Genomic DNA, 19,482 nt, shown 5'->3' with positions numbered 1-19,482 from the left:
GTCATACCTGTGACCAAATGGCATACATAAATCATACATATCATACATGATTTATATAATTACTTGAGGATTTTCTCTACCCCAGATGCGACAATTTTGTTTCTTGACATTTGACCGAAGTAAGAAATAAGAGTCATTGCTGACCTATATTTTAATATATGTTAGTGATATAGTTCTGCCAAATGAGGATCACGAAATGAGTAGCACTTACTATTTCTGATATATATATGTCACTAATAATTTTATATTTCATTTTTTTTTTGACTTTGTTGAAATTTAATTAATTTTTTTTTAAGATTCTATTGTCAGAAAAATATGTTAAAAAAATAATAAAACAATATTTCAGTTCACATTTTTTTTCAAATAAAACTCGGCTTGATATAAACGTGACGTTTTATTATTAAAAAAAACTTTACTAATCAATATGGAAAGACTTGTGATAGAGTTTAATAACTTCAGTTTTTTATCGCTCATAATATCATTAGGTGTTACTTACTATAATATCGCCAATAATAACTACCGTATTCCCAAGGATCCTGTGATTGAACCCGGAATTGAATATTATATATTTTTGCTTGCCTTAGAAGTGTTTTTATCTCGTATGCAAATAAAAATCATATCAGAATCTTTTTTATTGAAATCAATATGTGACATAATCAATGTTGTAGCCAAAGTATACATTAAAGATATTTTGGCTGAGATATTTTGGCTATACATATCTCAATTTTTGTGGGAGCTAATAAAAGCATTTGATTTCGGGACATTAGAATTTACCATTTCTCGTTATGTTATGTCAATTATCTTACTAATCATAAGCGTCGTGTTCTTAAGAAAAAACGATAGCGAAATAGACGACGCAGAGGAGATACCAGAGTTTTTGCCATTCGACCATCAAAATAATTAAACAGCTCTTATTACTTAATCAAACATTATGGTTATTAGTTTATGTTATTCGTTAAAAAATGTAAGTAAAGCATATTATTTTTTATTGAATTGATCACTTAAAAATATAATATTTCTATATTAAATTCAATAGGTTAAACGTATTGTGGATATATAATTTCGAACTTTATAACTTGAAATATATTTACAGCTGATCACAAGGGTAAGAAATTTATTATATATAAACCTATATTCAAAATAACAAGTTTCTGTAATTACTTTTGATTAGACCAGAGAGAATAAGAACATCATTTTGATTATCAATAACCAAGAGACAATATGATTTTAGTTGTGATGATAACTGTTTTCTTTATTACGAATATAGCAATTAACATTCAGGTAATGTATAGTTATAGATTTTGAAGAAAATAAATAGATATATAGCGATTATAACATATTTACAGCTGAATACAAAGGTAAGGAATTTATTGTTTTCAAAATACCAAGTTTCTTTAATCACTTTTGATTAGTGATTATTGATTGAACCAATAGACAATAGGATTTAAGTTGTGATGAGAATTGTTTTCTTTATTGCGAATATAACAAAACATCCAGGTAATGTACAGTCATAGATTTTGCGGAAAATGAATAGATATATACCGACTTTTACATTTTTATAGCTGACTACAAAAGTAAGCGATTTATTACATATATCATAAATCTTTTTTAAAACACCAAGTTTCTTTAATCACTTTTTGTTACTGTTCCAAGAAAACTGCAATTTACAAGATAACTTGACATTATTTATTTATGATTTTTTTTTACACAGATAGAAGCTTTTAATTATAACATATATATGTAAGTAATGAAATAGACAAGAAACAAATCTATCATCACTAAAAGACCTGCAAGTTTTTCCAAAATGGAGCTTATTAAGTATGAAAATATTCTGGCGTTAACAAGTGCTCACCAAGTGCTCGTATATAGAATAACCGATATATTTGTAATATTTGAGAGATATGCAACATACGTTTTATTTTAATGTTTTTTTATATTCTGTTGTATTTATTTTTAATAAATTTTTATAAAAAAAAATCAGCATTATTATTTGGCTATAGGATATATAAAAATGCCAGTGAATGATCATCAGAAGAGTTTTAGAGTATTTAAGATATAAAATTAATTGTTAATAATTCAAATAAAGTATGTACATAATAATATTATATATAAAAAAGTATTTATAATAAATTAAAACAAAAATTTGAATTTATTAATTTATTTGAAGGTTTCTTTCGATATTATGAAAACATTGAAAGTCTCAATGTCAGTTTTAAAAGATTTTTGGCAACTTTTATAAAATTATGTTTTAACCAAGTCAACTGTTTGCAGCTCATTTTTATAACTATTAATCTAATGCTATTATGAGGTTAATTATCCTAGCTATAAGACACTATTAAAAATATAATATTTTTTTCTTCAGAAAATTCAGTCTGTCCTTCTGGTTCCTTATGTTGAAAACTTTTATTTTATTATATTTTAAAATTGTTACTATATATGTATATATTATAGAACACAAATTGATAACCATTTATTAAAGAAGAAAGATTAATAGAAAGGTAATTATAAATTTTTTTCTGAATTCAGTTGTTCGTAAATTATTTTTAAACTGGCTATTAATAGGGGTTTAACATATACCCTGCCAACTTTTAAGTCTAAATTCATGTTGTAAACACCTGAACGCCGTACTTGGCTTGTTTTATTAAAAATAAGAGTTTTATCAATTATATTATTGTTGTGTCATCAAAATATTAACTCGTATAAGAACGAAAACAAAAACGAGAACTAAATATAGCTGTCGTTTTTGCAATTACGTATAGTTACTATAATTGCAATCACGTATCGCAATTAAATAGTTAATTTGCAGTTACGTATCGCAATTTAAAAGTTAATTGCAATTACGTATCGCAATTAACCATAACAGTTTTATTGTTATATTTCAGTACTATTTTCTGCAGAAACAATAATTTAAGGCATAAATATTTATTTTACCAGTTTATAACTGATTTTTTATGAGCCTGTTCTGTACTGTAACATCTGTAAATTGAATTGTACGATAATTTTAAGGGACTTGAAACTAGAACAATATTTTTGCCTACATTTTTTCTGGTTATAGTAATACGAATCTATTTTTTTAATGAAAAAAAATTCAAATTAATAAATTGTAATAAAATTTTACTTTATTTTTAAATTAAAGTTTTTTAATTTTAAAGTTTTATTTTATATGAATTCATGTTAGCAATATAGAAGATCTAATTATTAATTTTTTAAAAATAAAAGAGCTGCCAAAAAATAGATCTGCTTATAAATAAAAACAAAAACAAAGTTTTTATGAAAAAAAAAAAAACGTTATAGAACATATTAGCTATTAATACGTATAAAATACTTTTATTTAAATCGAAACTTCTAACAAGGGGCATTCAATTTGAAATACAACGTTAGTATACCCATTTCTAATATATGGTTGTGAGGTACGAACACTTAAAGTTCAGGTTGTCCAGTTACTAAAACAATAAAATGAAAATAATGTTAAAAGTAACGTTAAGAGAATACAAAATGACTCCAGGACAAGAAGCGATCTATGGTATAATCCAACAACATCTATGACTAGACGCTGTAGAAGCACATCAAAAAATCATGAGGTTTTGAATTTACAAAATCAGGTTCATTAACCACATAACATACAAAAAAAATTTATTTAATTTTTTTTTCATTAATCCTCATATTTCAGAACCATATTTTATCTCAGTATTATATTCGCAGTATTATATTAGTTAGTATTGTTACTATCTTTTCGCAGTTTTTTTAACATTTTTAATAATTTTTTTATCATTTATTTATCTAATCAGAACAATTTTACGAATATTATATGTCAATATTATATTATAAAATGTGAAGACGGCACTCTGATGGTATTCACAGAAGAACTAAACCGTATCTATGTGCTGTGTTTATATTTTTTCAATTATTATACTTAAAACCAGGAGAATGGGCGTATTCAACCGGGCGTCGTTATCGGCAATAGATAGCATGGTATCATTATCTTTAGCATGCAGAAGCAAATTCTTAGCCACATCCGAGACTAACATAATTTAGTCACTAAATATTGAACCGAGCCGGTTAAAGAAGGAAGAAGTATCCATTATTAATATATCGAGTTATGTTTGAAGTGCAATGTTTACATAATTAAATATATAACTTTTTATTGTAGTGCTTCATAAACTCAAAGGCGCTAAGTCTATACCAGTGAGTTATGCAAATATGACATTTATCGCAATTAAAAAAAAAAATTTGTAGCTTCAAGTATAATTAAATATTTTTTTTTATTAAATGTATGCGAAATTGAATAATTGTGACAACTTTTTTTAAAAGATTTTATAACCATTTTTTCAAAAAACAAAATTTATTTACACATTAACAAAAAATTTTAAATCTATTCATAGGGAATTTATCTTATCATAATTTCTATTAAATAGTAATATATTTATAACAATTATTAAATCTCGAGGTATTAGGGATAGTCAATATGTATTATTTTTTTTGTTGATCTGCTATTTTTTTTTTTTGCATTTGAAACTATTAAATTTTATGAAGTTAAAAATTCTTTACTTTTATGGAAAGTTGTTAATTTGTTATTGATTATTTAAATTTTTAATGATAGTGTTTTTTAAAGAAGAATTTGTAAAGTCAAGTAATAATTTTTTCATTTTCAACTATAAATTTAATTGAAATTTCGTTTTAAAGATATATAAATTAAAATTAAATTTAATTAACTAAAATTGTTATTTTATAAAAAAAATATGTATAAATATAATTTGGAATTAAGTGTGAGTTATACTATATTTTAGAATTTACTATTGATACTATTTAATTTAATTAAAATATTGTGTAATAACACAAAATACAAAATAAATACGATAATTTATTATTTATATTTAAATAAGTTATATACAATGATATATTACAATGTATATTTTGTTAGTTTCCCTGAAGATGACTGTTGAAGTTAGTCAAAATATCGAAATAATATTTTAATACATTATAATTTGTTTAAATATAAATAATAAAATGCAGTTTTTATTTTATATTTAAATTGACCAATTAGCCCGCTCAAATAAATTATTATAAAAATTTCAATTGGTAATATCTAAAAACAAAAAACAAAAATTAAGCTCAACAATCTTTTCAAAAGTTCTTCACCTTGATTTTTTTTCAAGTAAATTTTATTGTTGTACACTTGCAATAAACAATATAATATAAAATTAACAGAGAAAGCAACGGATTAAAAATAAAAATATACAACCTGTTGCATTCTCTTAAATGTCTTCTTTACCTTTTATGTTGGTGACAGTTACTCTTCTATTTTATTTCTATTCTATTTTATATTAATTTGGTTTTTTTTTATACTGTTTGGCGGAAAATTCAAATATTATTGAATTCTGTTAACTTAAAAATGTGGTTTTTAAGTTTTATTTATATTATTCGGATATATAATTATTATCTGTATACTTATATTTATATATGTGTATAATTTATATAATTTTTAATGTTTTTAATTTTTATAACTTTAGTTATAACATATATAGTTATTAATATATACTCGTTAATACTCGTTGATTCTATTTTATTTCAATTTAATTTTTTATATTCTGTTTGGTGGGAAATTCAAATATTATTGAATTATGTTAACTAAAAAATTTGTTTTTTGTTCTATTTATATTATTTGGATCTATAATTCTTATGTGTTTTCTTATATTAATATATGTGTATAATTTATATAGTTTTTAATGTTTTTTATTTTTATAACTTTAGTTATAGGTATTAATGCCATCAAAATTTCATATAAAAAATATGCATAGATTATTTGTTTGTTAATTTAAACAAAAATGAATTCATATATTTCAATTCATATTTATTATTTCAATTAACGTTATTTAATGTTCACTAATATAGCCGTGTGCGAATTCGAGTTAATTGAAGTAAAGTAATTTGAAATTTCCTATGTATTTTTTGCACTGCACTTATGTAAATATTTATTTATTTATTTATTGCACTTATTATTTTTGTTTAAAAGTTTCCAAATTAATTTATTTATCAATTATGATGACAAAATCTTCTTTAATTATTTTTCTTGTTCGTTTTATGAATACATAAAAGGAGTTGGCAGCTCTGTTCGAAGCGACATTCCACAAGTGATCTGTCAAATTTTACTCTGAGCGCGTGAGCGAATTCGCATGTTGTTGAGAGCAAAACCAACAAATAAACAGTTTCAATAACACAGTTTTAACGCAGAGGTTTAACGTGTTGGTTGTTTTCAGTTATTTTGCCGCTATCGCTCATTGTGCAACAAAAATAAATAAAATATTTTATTTTTATTTTACGCTAAAAATGTTAGATATTTAGTCAATAACAGTGCAAACATTTAAAAAATTCTTGTTAATTTTAATTGTTAAAAATTCTTATATTATAAAAATATTGCCAACACAATTATGAATTATAAAAAACCCAAGCAATAAAAACAATTTATAACGTACAAAATATCAATACAAATTTATTTAAAGTGTAAACAATATATAAAAAAAATTATAATAAAAATTAGCATGAACGGGCTATATATTTGCAAAATTGTGCATCAGAAAACGAATATTTATGTTTAATTAAAATATTGTTGTTCAAAAAATCAAACAAAAAAATAAGCCATTACAAGTATTTACAGTTCCCAATACATTCTGTTTGAAAACGAAATTCTCATTTCACATGAGTGAAATAAGTTGACTTAAACATCCACAGTAAGTTTTTATACAAAAATGTTTTTTGTTATAAATTTTTAATATTAATTTTATAACATAACAATTTCTCTTTAACAAATTTTTCAATAATAATAAAAATAAAAACAATATTGTATGGCGTAATTCTTATATATTTTTCAAGTTTAATTGAAGTCCAAAAAACGCCTGGTGTTAAAATTTGGCTGCCTTTATTATTGTTTCTTCTTTACAGTCTTGCGATATGTTGTCATACGCGCCGTCGCTGCTGCTGACAACAACAATGCGTAAATGACTGAAGTATTTCTTTATCTCCCATTTTCGTAAAAAGAAAATAATAAATATTTTGAATATTTTTCATAAATTAATAATAATATTTTTATTTAAAAAAAAAATAAACTACAGGTTTAATATTATGTTTGAATAATATTTTAGTTTATGCATTTTTATTTATTTATAATAATATAGTGAAACCTAAAATTACTTCTTGTAAATTAGAGTCGCCGTTTTGCCTTGCCGTACTGTATTTTATTATTGATGGAGGGAGCGGAGCGTTCATTTATAATATATTCGTCTTATGTGTAGCCTAACGTATTGTAATATCATAATTGTAAAAGATAAGAATGTCTATTGGTGAAACTATTTGAGTTCCCTTGCAATAAACATAAAATGATTATAAATAAAAAAATGACCTTAATTAATTTTACAAATAATTACAAATTATTAAACAATAATAAAAAAGTAATATTAAAAAAATAAAAGTAGTTTCAATATATAACAGCAAATGCTCGAGCACCACATCGTATGCGAACATTTTTGAGCGGCGCATTGTGTTCCAGCCAAATGTTCGATCACGAACATATTTGATTATAAAAATATTCGAATCTTTCGAGCATTGTAGGTAATAATTCGTTGTCAATTTCGATAACCTCCAAATATTTCCAAGTATAATTACTTCATAACTTCCCAGAACACAAACAGAAAGAACTTTTTAAAATTATAAAAAAAAATTATTTGTGTTTCCCACAATTGCTATAAAGTAAATGAAGGAGCATTAAATAATGTTCGATCACAAGCCTATTTGAATATCAAAATGTTCGAATCTTTCGAGCATTGTTGTCAATTTCGAAAACCTCTAAATACTTTCAGGTATTAACACAAACAGAACAAACTATTTAAAATAATAGAAAAAAATTATTTGTGTTTCTCACAATTGCTATAATATAAATGAAGGAGCACCAAATAATGTTCGAACATTCTTGAACGGCTCATTTTCTTCGACCATAAACGTATTCGAATCTTCTGAGCATTGTATTCACTGTTGATTTCGAAAATTTCTAAACATATCCAGGTATAACTACTTTATGACTTCAAACAGCATAAACATAAATAACTTTTTTGAATTATATTATTTGCTATAAGGCTAATGATTAAGCACTAAATAGCGTTCAAACATTTTTGAGGGGTTCATTTCGTTCGATCACGGGCATATGTGTATATCAAAATGCTCGAATCTTCTAACAGCTTGAATAACATCCAAAGCATTTTTTCAAATATCATAAACTAAAAAAGAAGTTTCTTTTTTTTTTACAAAAAATAAACACAGATAAGGACACGGTAATGGTCCGATTCAGAAGAATTCGAAACTTTAAAAATATACTTGCGGTAATTTATAAAAAATTGCAGAGCTACATAATTTATATTTGATGAAACATTCAAAAAAAAAAACTTACATGCGTTGGAGTCAGCATATCGCTGTTTTTTCTGAGTAATACAATTATGGACAAACCACGATCTTTTTTCACATTCAGCTTCTGGCACACAAGCTTTTATGCAAATTCAATGACGACGAATGTTGTTGGTGTTATGAGTATAAACAATTAGCGCTCCACTGCAAATATAGTATTTTTTTTTCTTTCTAACTTTTGTTAGTTTCGCATAGGGTAAAAATTAGGCATTAGCTATTTTCAAAAGAAATCAGTAACATCATTTCCGAAAGTAATTGAGTCAGACATTAAAAATAGTTTTTATTTAAAAAAAAAAAAATACCTGCAACAAATTTATCAAAAATTAAACTAAATTAAAAATTAATTAATTAATTAAAAGTAACATTTGACAATTCTAATTTGACAACACTAATTTAATAATAATTTAGAAACTTTAAATTTACCACTACGCGTACGTGGTACTTACATTCATACCTGCACATATACACACATACACATATATTATAAACATAACATTAGTTGGACTATATATTATCGTCTATATACTAATTAGACGACTAATTTCTTGTTAAAATATAAATTTTCAGTGATTTGTTTGCAATGGATAGTTTACTATATATTTCCTACTATCCAATTAAAATAATTTTATACATACAAACAAGCTCCTATGGTACACAAAACAACATAGTTGTTTTTGCAAATTTTTTTTTGTACGAGCTATGATTAAAAAGTAAGGATAACATTTAATTTTTTCAAAACGTGTTTAATTCAACAATCGATTTATTTATTTAAAGTAGTTGGAAGCTTTTTTTAAGAAATGTATGATATTCAATATTGAACCTACTTTTTAATTCCCTTATCTATTGCTATGTCTGAAGAAATGGGTGGTTGAGGTATTAATTTTAAAAAAATTCTTTGATTATTACAAGACAAAAAAATGGATGTAGCATGTTTGAATAAGTTTTCATTTTCAACTTTAACTTTTACACAAAATAAATATGCAGTCTCAACTGCATTTTTGTGAGTTATGATTTCGTTTAAATATGTTTCACATTATGGAACTGCTCTAAATATAGATATAAGATTATATAGCTTCAACGAGTTAGGGCGCTTAGACTTTCCGTCTTCTATGCCTTAATGCCCTCTCGACCATTTTAAAAACGTTTGTACCATTAATAATTTAATAAACTTATTATTGTGACAGTATTGTCGTCTTTATAATTTCCATTCTGAATTTAGCTGACGTCACTTTAAATCTTTATACAATATTACGAGAGAAAATGTAACAATTTAATGCTACTATTATTTTATTCAAGTTGTCTTTCATTGAAACATAAAAATATATAACGAGGACAATTTTAATACCTGACTTAATTACTATAATAAATGAGTTTGAGAATTTTAATATACTAGTTATACAAGCATATGCAGATTTTCATCTTTGTATCTGCTAAAGTATGAAAGTGTAAAACAAATGCAAGTAATATTTTTGTGCGGAGCTTACAAATATTGAATTCGAATATCTATAAAAATTACTTTGAAATTCATAAATATTCCAATTTCGAATTATTTAACCAAAAAATTTAAAAAGATCTATCAAATTTCATAACAAGTCTTCTTTTTCTGTGTTCTATTAACTCCCAGTGGAGCATAAGGCCTCATGACAAGTACTTAAAATCAATGTCAATGATGAATAAAAGATATATTACAAGCTATGCAAAAAATGAAAAATGATATTTGAATTAATCATTTTTGTGATATTAAGTCTTTTTTGACTGAAGTTTTATTTGGTTTTCATTTAAAACTCTATAGGGGCATACACTCTGTCCTACAAAGTCATTGCAAACTGCATGAAATGCAAGTATGCTATACCAAAATTGCTAGACTGCGAGAAAATCTCTGTTGCAACATCAAAATGAAACAGCTGTTTTTGCAGCTTACCACATCCAGATGAAAAGCAACAGATGTCAAAACAACTGTTTTTTTTTTTTTCATTTTTTGTTTCCTTGCAAACATATATACATGGGTTTAGGTATAGCAAGATTGCAAGCAATTGCAAGAAACTTGTGCGTGTATTTTGTTGTTGTCTATTGCAAGTTTGTGCAATCTGTGCATTTCGTGCACTTTGCAGCGACTTTGCAAAACCACTTATATCTAGATAAAAATTGAAAATGGAGTTCTGTGCTTTCATACATTTTTTGTTCGTTGCTTGGACCAAGGAACGATTTTCGAACGTTCACAACTTTAATACAAATATAATCATTATATAAGAATAATATAAATATTCAATTTTTATAGGTCTACTTTATGCTTCGTTCCTTTCATCTTACTTTATAGTCAAGTAAAGTAATTGCACTACATTTTTAAAAACCACTATTTAAATTAAATTTGACTTCAATTTCAATTTATACATGTAATGTCAATAATGAACAATACTTGCTTTTATGCACGTGTATTGCTGTTATTAAATATGCAGAAAATATTGCATTTTATATATAAAAAGTAATTATTTTGAATATTTTCATAATAAACCAGAATTGCGGTTTACTGATCTCTGAACGAAGCCTTAAAAGTATTTAAATACTTATCGAGCTTACTTGCCTGTTTCATTAGTGCGCAGTTTTTTGTTTTATAAAGTGTTGATTTGTTATATATCATTTATGTTAAAACGTGAAGCTGTTTGTTTAAAGATTTTAAAGATTCTTAACCAAATCACGTTTACTTGGTGTTGTTCTGATTGAGAATCACAGTCAATAATTTACATATATATTTTCATTTATTTTAGACAATATACATATATTTATTGCAGCGCTAATTGTATTTATTTTTTATTAGTAATCTCACAACATTAAAGTTCTACTTGAATATCTTCAAATATCTTTTACTATTAATCCTAGTGTTTAAGGTGAGTGGACTTCTGAAACATATAAAAAAAAAACTAGTAAAGCTTAAATTTTACTCAGTGTACATATCAATAATATACATTTTCTACTATTTTTAATTGTATTTTGATAAGTTTATTATATATATTAAGATACTAGTAATCAAATCTCAATAAATAGTATATAATAATTTTCATCTTAGCCAATTTTTATAGGATTTTAGTATACGCCGACGATATTTTTCCTTTGTGGGCAAAGATATCAAATGATGAAGTGTATTTTCAGGGCCTTGAGTATTTTCGGGAGATACACATAGTATTGCTGGTCGTAAACAAATGTTCTAATATTAGTATATCTCTATTGTATAGTATATATGGTAATGGCTCTATAATACTCTGTTACATAGAGTAAACAGAAAAAAAAAAAATTATTTTCAAGCTTGTAGAAATATCTCTCATTAAATTTATATCCCAAAACGTTTCGAAGTTTTATTGACTTCTTCCGTAGATTATTTTAATAACTGATAACATAAGCCTAATATGGACTAATATATGCTTACAAATATTGCTTCAAATATACCTATAAAGTATTAAAATTTTTTTAATATTATTTTTGTGTCTGTGCTGGTATGTATAACAAGATTATATTGTACTTGTATTGTCGAAGTTGTCTTTTTATTCCTTGACCTGGTATGGATGTTTTTTGATATGCAGTTTTTCTACTAAAACCACATTCTATGAACGAGTTGAGAACCTCAGCCAACAGACTATGTTTGGCTAAGATTCGATCTTTGTGGAAATGAGGTCCATGCTTTGTTTTTATTTGGTTTTCTGCAGTGGTATTTCTCCTGTATCTGTATTGGTATCGATTCTGAGTTCCTTTGTGTTTGTACTTAAAGTCCATTTAGTTCTATCAATATAAATTTCTATTCAACTTTTCAGTCCGCAGTTATTTTTGGAGAATAGTGTGATTCCTTGAATGTTATAGAATAATGTTTGCACAATTTCAATTTCCTGTAGATATAAAAAAAAATATTCTCCAAAATACTCTAAATATACTCTCCATATAGGAGTGTTAAGTGGACGATGCTGTCAGAAACCTTGAAATTGATCTTGATAATGAACCGAGTTCGTTATTGTCTTATTAGGTTGATTTGGTTCTGGAACTGTTGAAAGTCATTCTATTTATGTCATCTAATTATTACATAGTTATAACATAGTAATAAATTTTATTATAATAGTTTTGTGAATATAAAATTTGTGCATTAATTTTTAATACTTTTGTACAACCTTTATAATTTTAGGAAATAATTATAAACAAATCAAACTGTGAAAATCACAAATAATGACTTTAATTGTTTTGTTCATAATTCGCTTCGTTTTATTAATAAATGTCAAATACTAAAACCAGAATTTAAACTTAAAAATCACGTAAAGGCAATTGAAATTAAAATTGTGGTTTGAATTCAAAATAAATTTAAAAAAAAAACTATATTATTTTACAGTTGCAATTTATTTAGTAAACCCTTTACCGGGTTTAAAATCTTACGTGTTGCATTGGCTTCAAGACGTATGACAAAGCTAATGTATCTGAGTATCTGAGGGCAACTGTGAAGGTTATAAAGGTAAAATTTTAGTGTATAAAATTCCAATGAAATATTTTCATGAAATTGTGTAATGAAATTAACAACTTGTTGTAATTAAATATTTTAATAAAATTAATTAATTAAAACATTGAGAAGTAAATTAATTGACTATGACTATGCCAAAGCTTAGATTTATCTTAGTTTAAGTTATTGATGCCTAGATTTTCCAATTAAGTTCAAAGATTTATAAAGTAATTCACATTAACATAAAGTCCATTTAAATAAACAAAAGTCTTTGGCATTGATGTTTGGTTTAATTTTCGTTGAAAATAGAATCTTATATTATTAAATAATACTAAAAAATTTAATAATTCTGTTTGCAAGAACTTGCATCTAACGCATATCTATATATTATATCGCATAGTATTTATATCTAAATATAAGCCCATTCGTTTAATTTTCAACAATAATATTTAATGTGTGATTAATAACAATTTTTATAATCAATTTTGTAAAAATATATTAAAATGATTTTTTAAACCAAAAATTGTATATCAACCATCTGATATTATGGCAGCTATATTCAAATTATAAGATGAATATATTCATATATATATATATATATATATATATAAATTTATTAACGTTTTCAAAACGATTTTGTTTTCTGAATCAATGCATATACATATTTTGAGAAATGGTCTTTAGAAATTTATATTAATTAAACTCTCGCTATATAAGTTTGACAGTCCAACACCATGTTTCCACTACTTACTTAGTAAGTTACTTAAATAACTTCAAGATTTTGTCGTTTTCATTGACATAAGTTACTTATTGCATGTGAAGGAGCTTCTATGTGTCAGAAAGTCTTTTAAATGTTTTAAAAGAGCTTCTGTTTGTTTAGAAATATTTCACTTAGTAAAATATCACATAAAAAGTAAGCATATAATTGACGTTTTTAATATACATATATATAAATCTATTACATACTCAACTGGTGTTTGTTTTCATTTTAGATATAAAACATATAACAAATATTTTAAATTTTAATAACATCTCTTGTGGGAAATTTGGTTAATTTCCTTTGTTTTATTTTTAATTAAGTTAAAAATTAAAGTAAAAAGCTCGGAAGCTATGATTAATGAAATTTACTTAGCAATCTCAAGTAAGATAACTTGTCTAACGAAGGTAGTGGAAACATACTATTAGTGTCGGAAATGAAACGTTAGCATATTTAAACAGATTCTGTTAATCTTTGTTGTTTACTCGTAACCAACAATTGTACCTGATGTGTTATTTCTACTACTAATGCATAAACCACAGCTATATATTAACTATTACAATATATATAATAGCTGTATATATAACATTACTATTATAAATCGGTGTTTTTTGAAGTTTGAACACTATTGTCTGTAGAAAATATTTTTACATGCTTACTTTAGAATGTTTGAATTTTGCTGGCCAGTTTTGAGTAGGTCTGCCAATTTTTTTTAACCATTTCAAACGCATCAAAAATTTAGTCATAATAATGAAAATAATACTAGTTATCAGTGCTTAATGAAAACTTAATTTCTAAAAATTAAGAAATTAAGAAATTAACATCAGATTACAACAGTCGAAATGAATCATTTGTATATTTCTGTTATAATTTTCAAAAAATTTTTTTTCAATTATATACATATATTATTATTTATATATATGTATGTATATTTACACAATTATGCTTAATATATTGTGTAGTATGCATTTATTATATTATTCACCCTCTATTCAAAGACTATGATAAGATAAAAAATGTATTATCCGCAATCTAGAACATTATAATCTTATCTTTATCAGTAACTCATTTAATTTTTATAAAAAAATATCTGTAATACCATATAAAAAATGTTAATCCGTTTATTATTAAAAATTTTAGAAAATCATTAACTACGCTAGTACAAATTACTGGCACAAAGACCTTTTAAAATCGAATTAAAATAGAATCAAAACAAAAATATCAAACAATGATAAGCCCAAATGATTTAAATATTAAAAACTACATTTTTAGTCTATATTACTAGTCATTTAAGATACTAATCAGAACTCGAACTTGTTGAAAAAAACTATTTTTTATACCAAGTAATTAGTACCAGCACTATTCGATAATTCGGACCTTGATAAAACACTTATTGCGTCTTAAATTTTATTTTTTACTTAGGTGCCATCTTATGCAACTGAATTATAATTTATTTCGCTTCAGAAATCGAAATTCTCTTTGATAATTCAGATGCATATATTTATTTATATATATATATATACATAACAATATCAGCAAATTTTTTATATCTGTTCCAAACGGAAATTATCTTACAAAATATGGAGTTTTGAGAATTTGTGAATTTTCTTATATGTCTTAAGAGCAGATCTGTATTTAGCCTATAAACTTTCCAAATGTATGTGCTTTTCAAGTCTTGTTCTTATATCCATCAAAGCAGAGCAGAAGATAATATTGTTGGTTCAAATGGCAGGGTTTGTTGACAAAGTCTTTGCCTAAGCTTTGTATTGCTTAGAGGCCATCTGAAATTTTTTAATAAAAAAATTCATATTTTTGCCCACTACATTATTCCGAACGTTTGATCAATTTAGCAAAATTTGTATAATTAACATTTATTTGAGACTTGTATTCCAAGAGAAAATAGAATTTAAAATTTTGGTGCGATGATTCACAATGATGACCGATGTGGATTATCAAGATAAAAATGTATAGATAAACCTTGGTCTATATTTCTAACAGGTCCTGCGAAGCACATTTAAATTAGGCTATATATTACATCTAATGCCATTATATTGTTTCATTTTATATTTACTTTTGAATCCACTAAATGGTTAACTCTGTATAAGTAATCGATTTATTCTGTTTGGTTTTGTCTGTTCACCTGTCGGTTATGGGCACAAAATATTAAAAAAACTCAACGATATTACTTGTTTCTTATACGGGTGAATTATTATTCATATAATTGCTATAAAATAGATTTTATTTAAAACTGTAATAGATATTACTATAAATTGACAATTTTATAGTAAAGAAAGTGTACAACTTAGTTTAATATAAAATCATTAAATTAATTTTCATTTAAAAACTGCTGCTTCACATTGAAGCTTTATGACTTTAATTAGTTTTTGGGCAAGTTGATTAAAAGCTATTAAAAACTTTTATTTTCTGACATTTAGAAATAAAATATATTATAATACAAAGTTATAAATTTCGTGGTTCTAATTTCGAGTCCCATATGACAAGCAAAACCCCCATCCAAGGCAGCGTACTTGGTTTAAGGTTAACCCTTTTATAATATGGATTGTGCTAAAGGGGCTTAAACTTACTATAGGAATGTTGACAATTTTTCAGATTTTTTTCAGAAATGAAGCTTAGTTTCTACTTAGTATATATATTGTCTGAAGTTTGGACAGCACATCGTCCAACAAATGGCCCCATTGAAGTGAAGGATTAGCCCAAGTAGACCATAAAACAACTTGGATTCTTTTTCGTTCTTCGATTCTCAGATGTCATCATTGAGTTAAAGCTAGAGTGGCTTCCGTACGCATAACTACATTGCTTGTTATTGCAAGTAGCTCATTTAGCTTGAGGTTGCCTTCCAAGTCATCACCAATCCAATGGTGTCCCAAGACAGTCTTCCTCCTGCTTGTCGGTGCTGGACATTGGCATTATATATGCACCGCTGTCTCTTTTTCTAGACATAGACTGCAAGTGTCTTCCTCAGCAAGAGTTATCTTTTTTGAAGTGATACTTGAAGTTTCCATATCCCGTAATCAATGAGGTCAGCCTACTTGGTTCTACTTGGTAGATATGTTGACAAATATAATATTATTGCATCTGGCACAATGCAAGTCCACATGCAACTGTTGAAGACCAGTGCATCCACAAAAAATCACTGTGTGCTGCGACATTTGGTCAGGAGATGTGATAGTACTGTACTTTTTTTTTTTTACAAATATCGAGGGTGTAATACAAAATATAAAATAAAGATTTTATCGAAATCTCAATTACAAGTGTATTGTATTTTCGTTTATTTTCGGAACCACAAAATGGATAACTATGTACTGAGTTTGTGATATGTACTTAACACTATAAAAAACAAAAATATACTTAAAATTTAATTACAATTATTCTACAATTACTTTTATATCATTTATATTATGTTTAAGTTGAATAAAATAATGTATTTCATATAAATCTCATACTAAAGTGATACATTTTTCAATTTTCTTAATAAAATATGTCTTACTGAAATAAACTTACGTGCGTTAGTTTAAAATAAGTACAATCTAAATATTGACATATAAATTTTAACAGATAGATATGAATACTCGTAGATAGCAGCAAAAATGTTTTTCAAAAGTAGTAAGACTGGTTTAAATAGTAAAATGCTCAATTTTTCTCTTTTTAAATTCGTTAAGTAAGAGAGAATAAAAAATTATGTATTTTGAATTAAATTTAGTCATTCCATTTGTTGGGTGTATCTATGAAATACGTATATACAAATGTCTTTCATAAATACTTGGAGCGAAAACATTAAATACTGGCTAAGTTGCTACTTGCTTTGAAGAACTGTTGGGAAGGGCGCCACACTGAAGTTCGATACACTTTTGTGCAAATTATAATCAATTATGTCAATTAAAAAATTTGTTTAAATAATGTTTTAGGAAGATTTTTTAACACCAAATTAAATACACTTTATTGCGAAAAAAAAATTTTTATTTGCTATTTGTGGTATTTGCAAGAAGAATTGTAATATATATTTTAATTTCTATATAAAAAGGTTTTTTTTGAAATTGTAAATTTTATAAATTAATTAAAACAATTAAGATTAAGTATTGATTTTTATTCGTGCACATATACAGACATATAATATACAATATTAAATTATGAATAACATATATTAAATAATATATAAATAAAATGTTATACAATATAAAATTGTATCAAAAATCGAAAAATAAAAATATAAACATATAATATCAACATATAATATAGTGTCGTTATCAGGATCAGGATCTACAAAGATAATTACAACAATTTACTATATTCTAATAATTAGTTTCTTGATTAATTATGAATACATTAATTTTGTTTACATAACAAAAACATATACAATAAACATACATTGTAAGTACATATATACATATATTATAATATATATAAATATATGAAGAGCTTTTCCAACAGTAGTGAACTACAACAACAAAAATTCATTTTATATTATTTTAATTGATTGAATTTTTGTTTGATCATTCAGCTTTTTTGAATATTGCCAAATATTCATCTTCTATGATCTTCTTCTATTTAATTATTCGAAAAAAATAATTAAAACTGCATGTACCACAAATCGAACTCGTGTCCCACCAAATTTGAAGCTCAGAGTCAGCGCTCATCAACCAAGTGACCCAAAACTGTACTTGACTTTTATGTTCGCACATTTTTTTGGAGTTTTGTTACTTTGTATGATTTTGTATAATATATGGTATATATATTTTAATTTAAATATTTATTTAACATTTCTTTATTTATTAATATATATTAAAGCTATAATTTTAAAACTAATTAATTTGTTTTCCCGCTGCTGTGCTTTATGTAGCAATTGCAGGTACTTTCTTTATGACGTGACTTAAATTCAGTAAATAATAATTTATATATAAGTAGAAAGTGTTTATAAAGATTTTTCTACCAAAAGAGCAAAAATCTTTTAAACAGTCTTTCGTTCTATCTTTCAAAAATCTTTCGAAAGGCTTTTAATAATCTTTACTAAAATTGCCCTGTAATGCAAACGCAGAATATTATGAACTTCGTTCATAAGACCCATGCACGACCAGTTCAGACATAGTGTGAAGTTGCAGCTCTTTGAAGCAACAGATAAAGCGACTTAACATATATCAAATAAAAAATTTTGCGTGGAATATTTGGACCAGCTAACTGAGATGATCGATAAGTGTGACGTCATTGAGACGGTAACTTATTTTAAAAGTGTGGATTTTGTCGATTAATGTCATTGACTTTACGATGACAAACCTGTAGAAGAAATATTTACGTACAGAAAGTTAAGGAACCATGTTAGAGGATATCCAAAAAAGAGATGAATTGATTACATTAAAGGTAACTTAAGAATCATAGGATTACAAAATATACGAGTAAGTATAGTCGTTGTAAGTCGGTGAAAACAAAAATATAGAATAATTTTGTGTAAGAAGCTTTCGTTTACAGCAAGTTTCATCTCAATTAATTATTTTTAAATAAGAAAAGAATAGATTTAATTAAATGTCTAACTTAGTAAATCATATTAAATTGTTTGCATATGTTAATTTTTATATTTCTTATAATAAATTTTTCTTAATTATAAATTTTAAACTTAAAAATGTATTTTTTTTTTGAGTGTTATAAAAAGTGCTATAGACAAACATTAATGTGTTTTAGCTTGGTTTCTGTACCACAAAAATTGAACTAAAAATTATATATAAAATGCTATTTACATTCTATTTAAAGCGTATCTATTCAATTGAATATGATTGATTATTGATATAGAATT

The 19,482-nt window shown here is 25.2% G+C and overlaps 1 protein-coding gene and 1 long non-coding RNA gene across 4 annotated transcripts in view; both read left to right on the top strand.

The window, feature by feature from the left end:
• The first annotated feature begins 1,086 nt into the window (after positions 1-1,086).
• Positions 1,087-1,561, top strand: LOC119689947. 2 transcript variants are annotated; one of them, XR_005253517.1, is made up of 4 exons: positions 1,087-1,105; positions 1,172-1,281; positions 1,347-1,358; positions 1,413-1,561. It is a non-coding gene; the product is annotated as an uncharacterized LOC119689947 (long non-coding RNA). The 2 variants fall into 2 exon arrangements; XR_005253516.1 differs by having other exon boundaries at positions 1,347-1,561.
• Positions 1,562-6,563: 5,002 nt separating this feature from the next.
• The window catches only part of LOC119689945 (protein peste), a 30,494-nt gene continuing 17,575 nt past the window's right edge, over positions 6,564-19,482 (top strand). The window contains exon 1 of one of the 2 annotated variants that reach the window (XM_038104894.1): positions 6,564-6,728. The gene's annotated coding sequence lies outside the window, so the exon portion shown is untranslated. Of the gene's footprint in view, positions 6,729-11,237; positions 11,337-19,482 lie in introns of those variants that run through there. The other variant, XM_038104895.1, reaches the window with a different exon arrangement.

Source organism: Teleopsis dalmanni, chromosome X (assembly GCF_002237135.1).
Source record: "Teleopsis dalmanni isolate 2A chromosome X, ASM223713v2, whole genome shotgun sequence".
Taxonomy (NCBI): domain Eukaryota; kingdom Metazoa; phylum Arthropoda; class Insecta; order Diptera; family Diopsidae; genus Teleopsis; species Teleopsis dalmanni.
The sequence above is the reverse complement of the archived record's forward strand: the minus strand, read 5'-3'. Positions and strand labels throughout refer to the sequence as shown.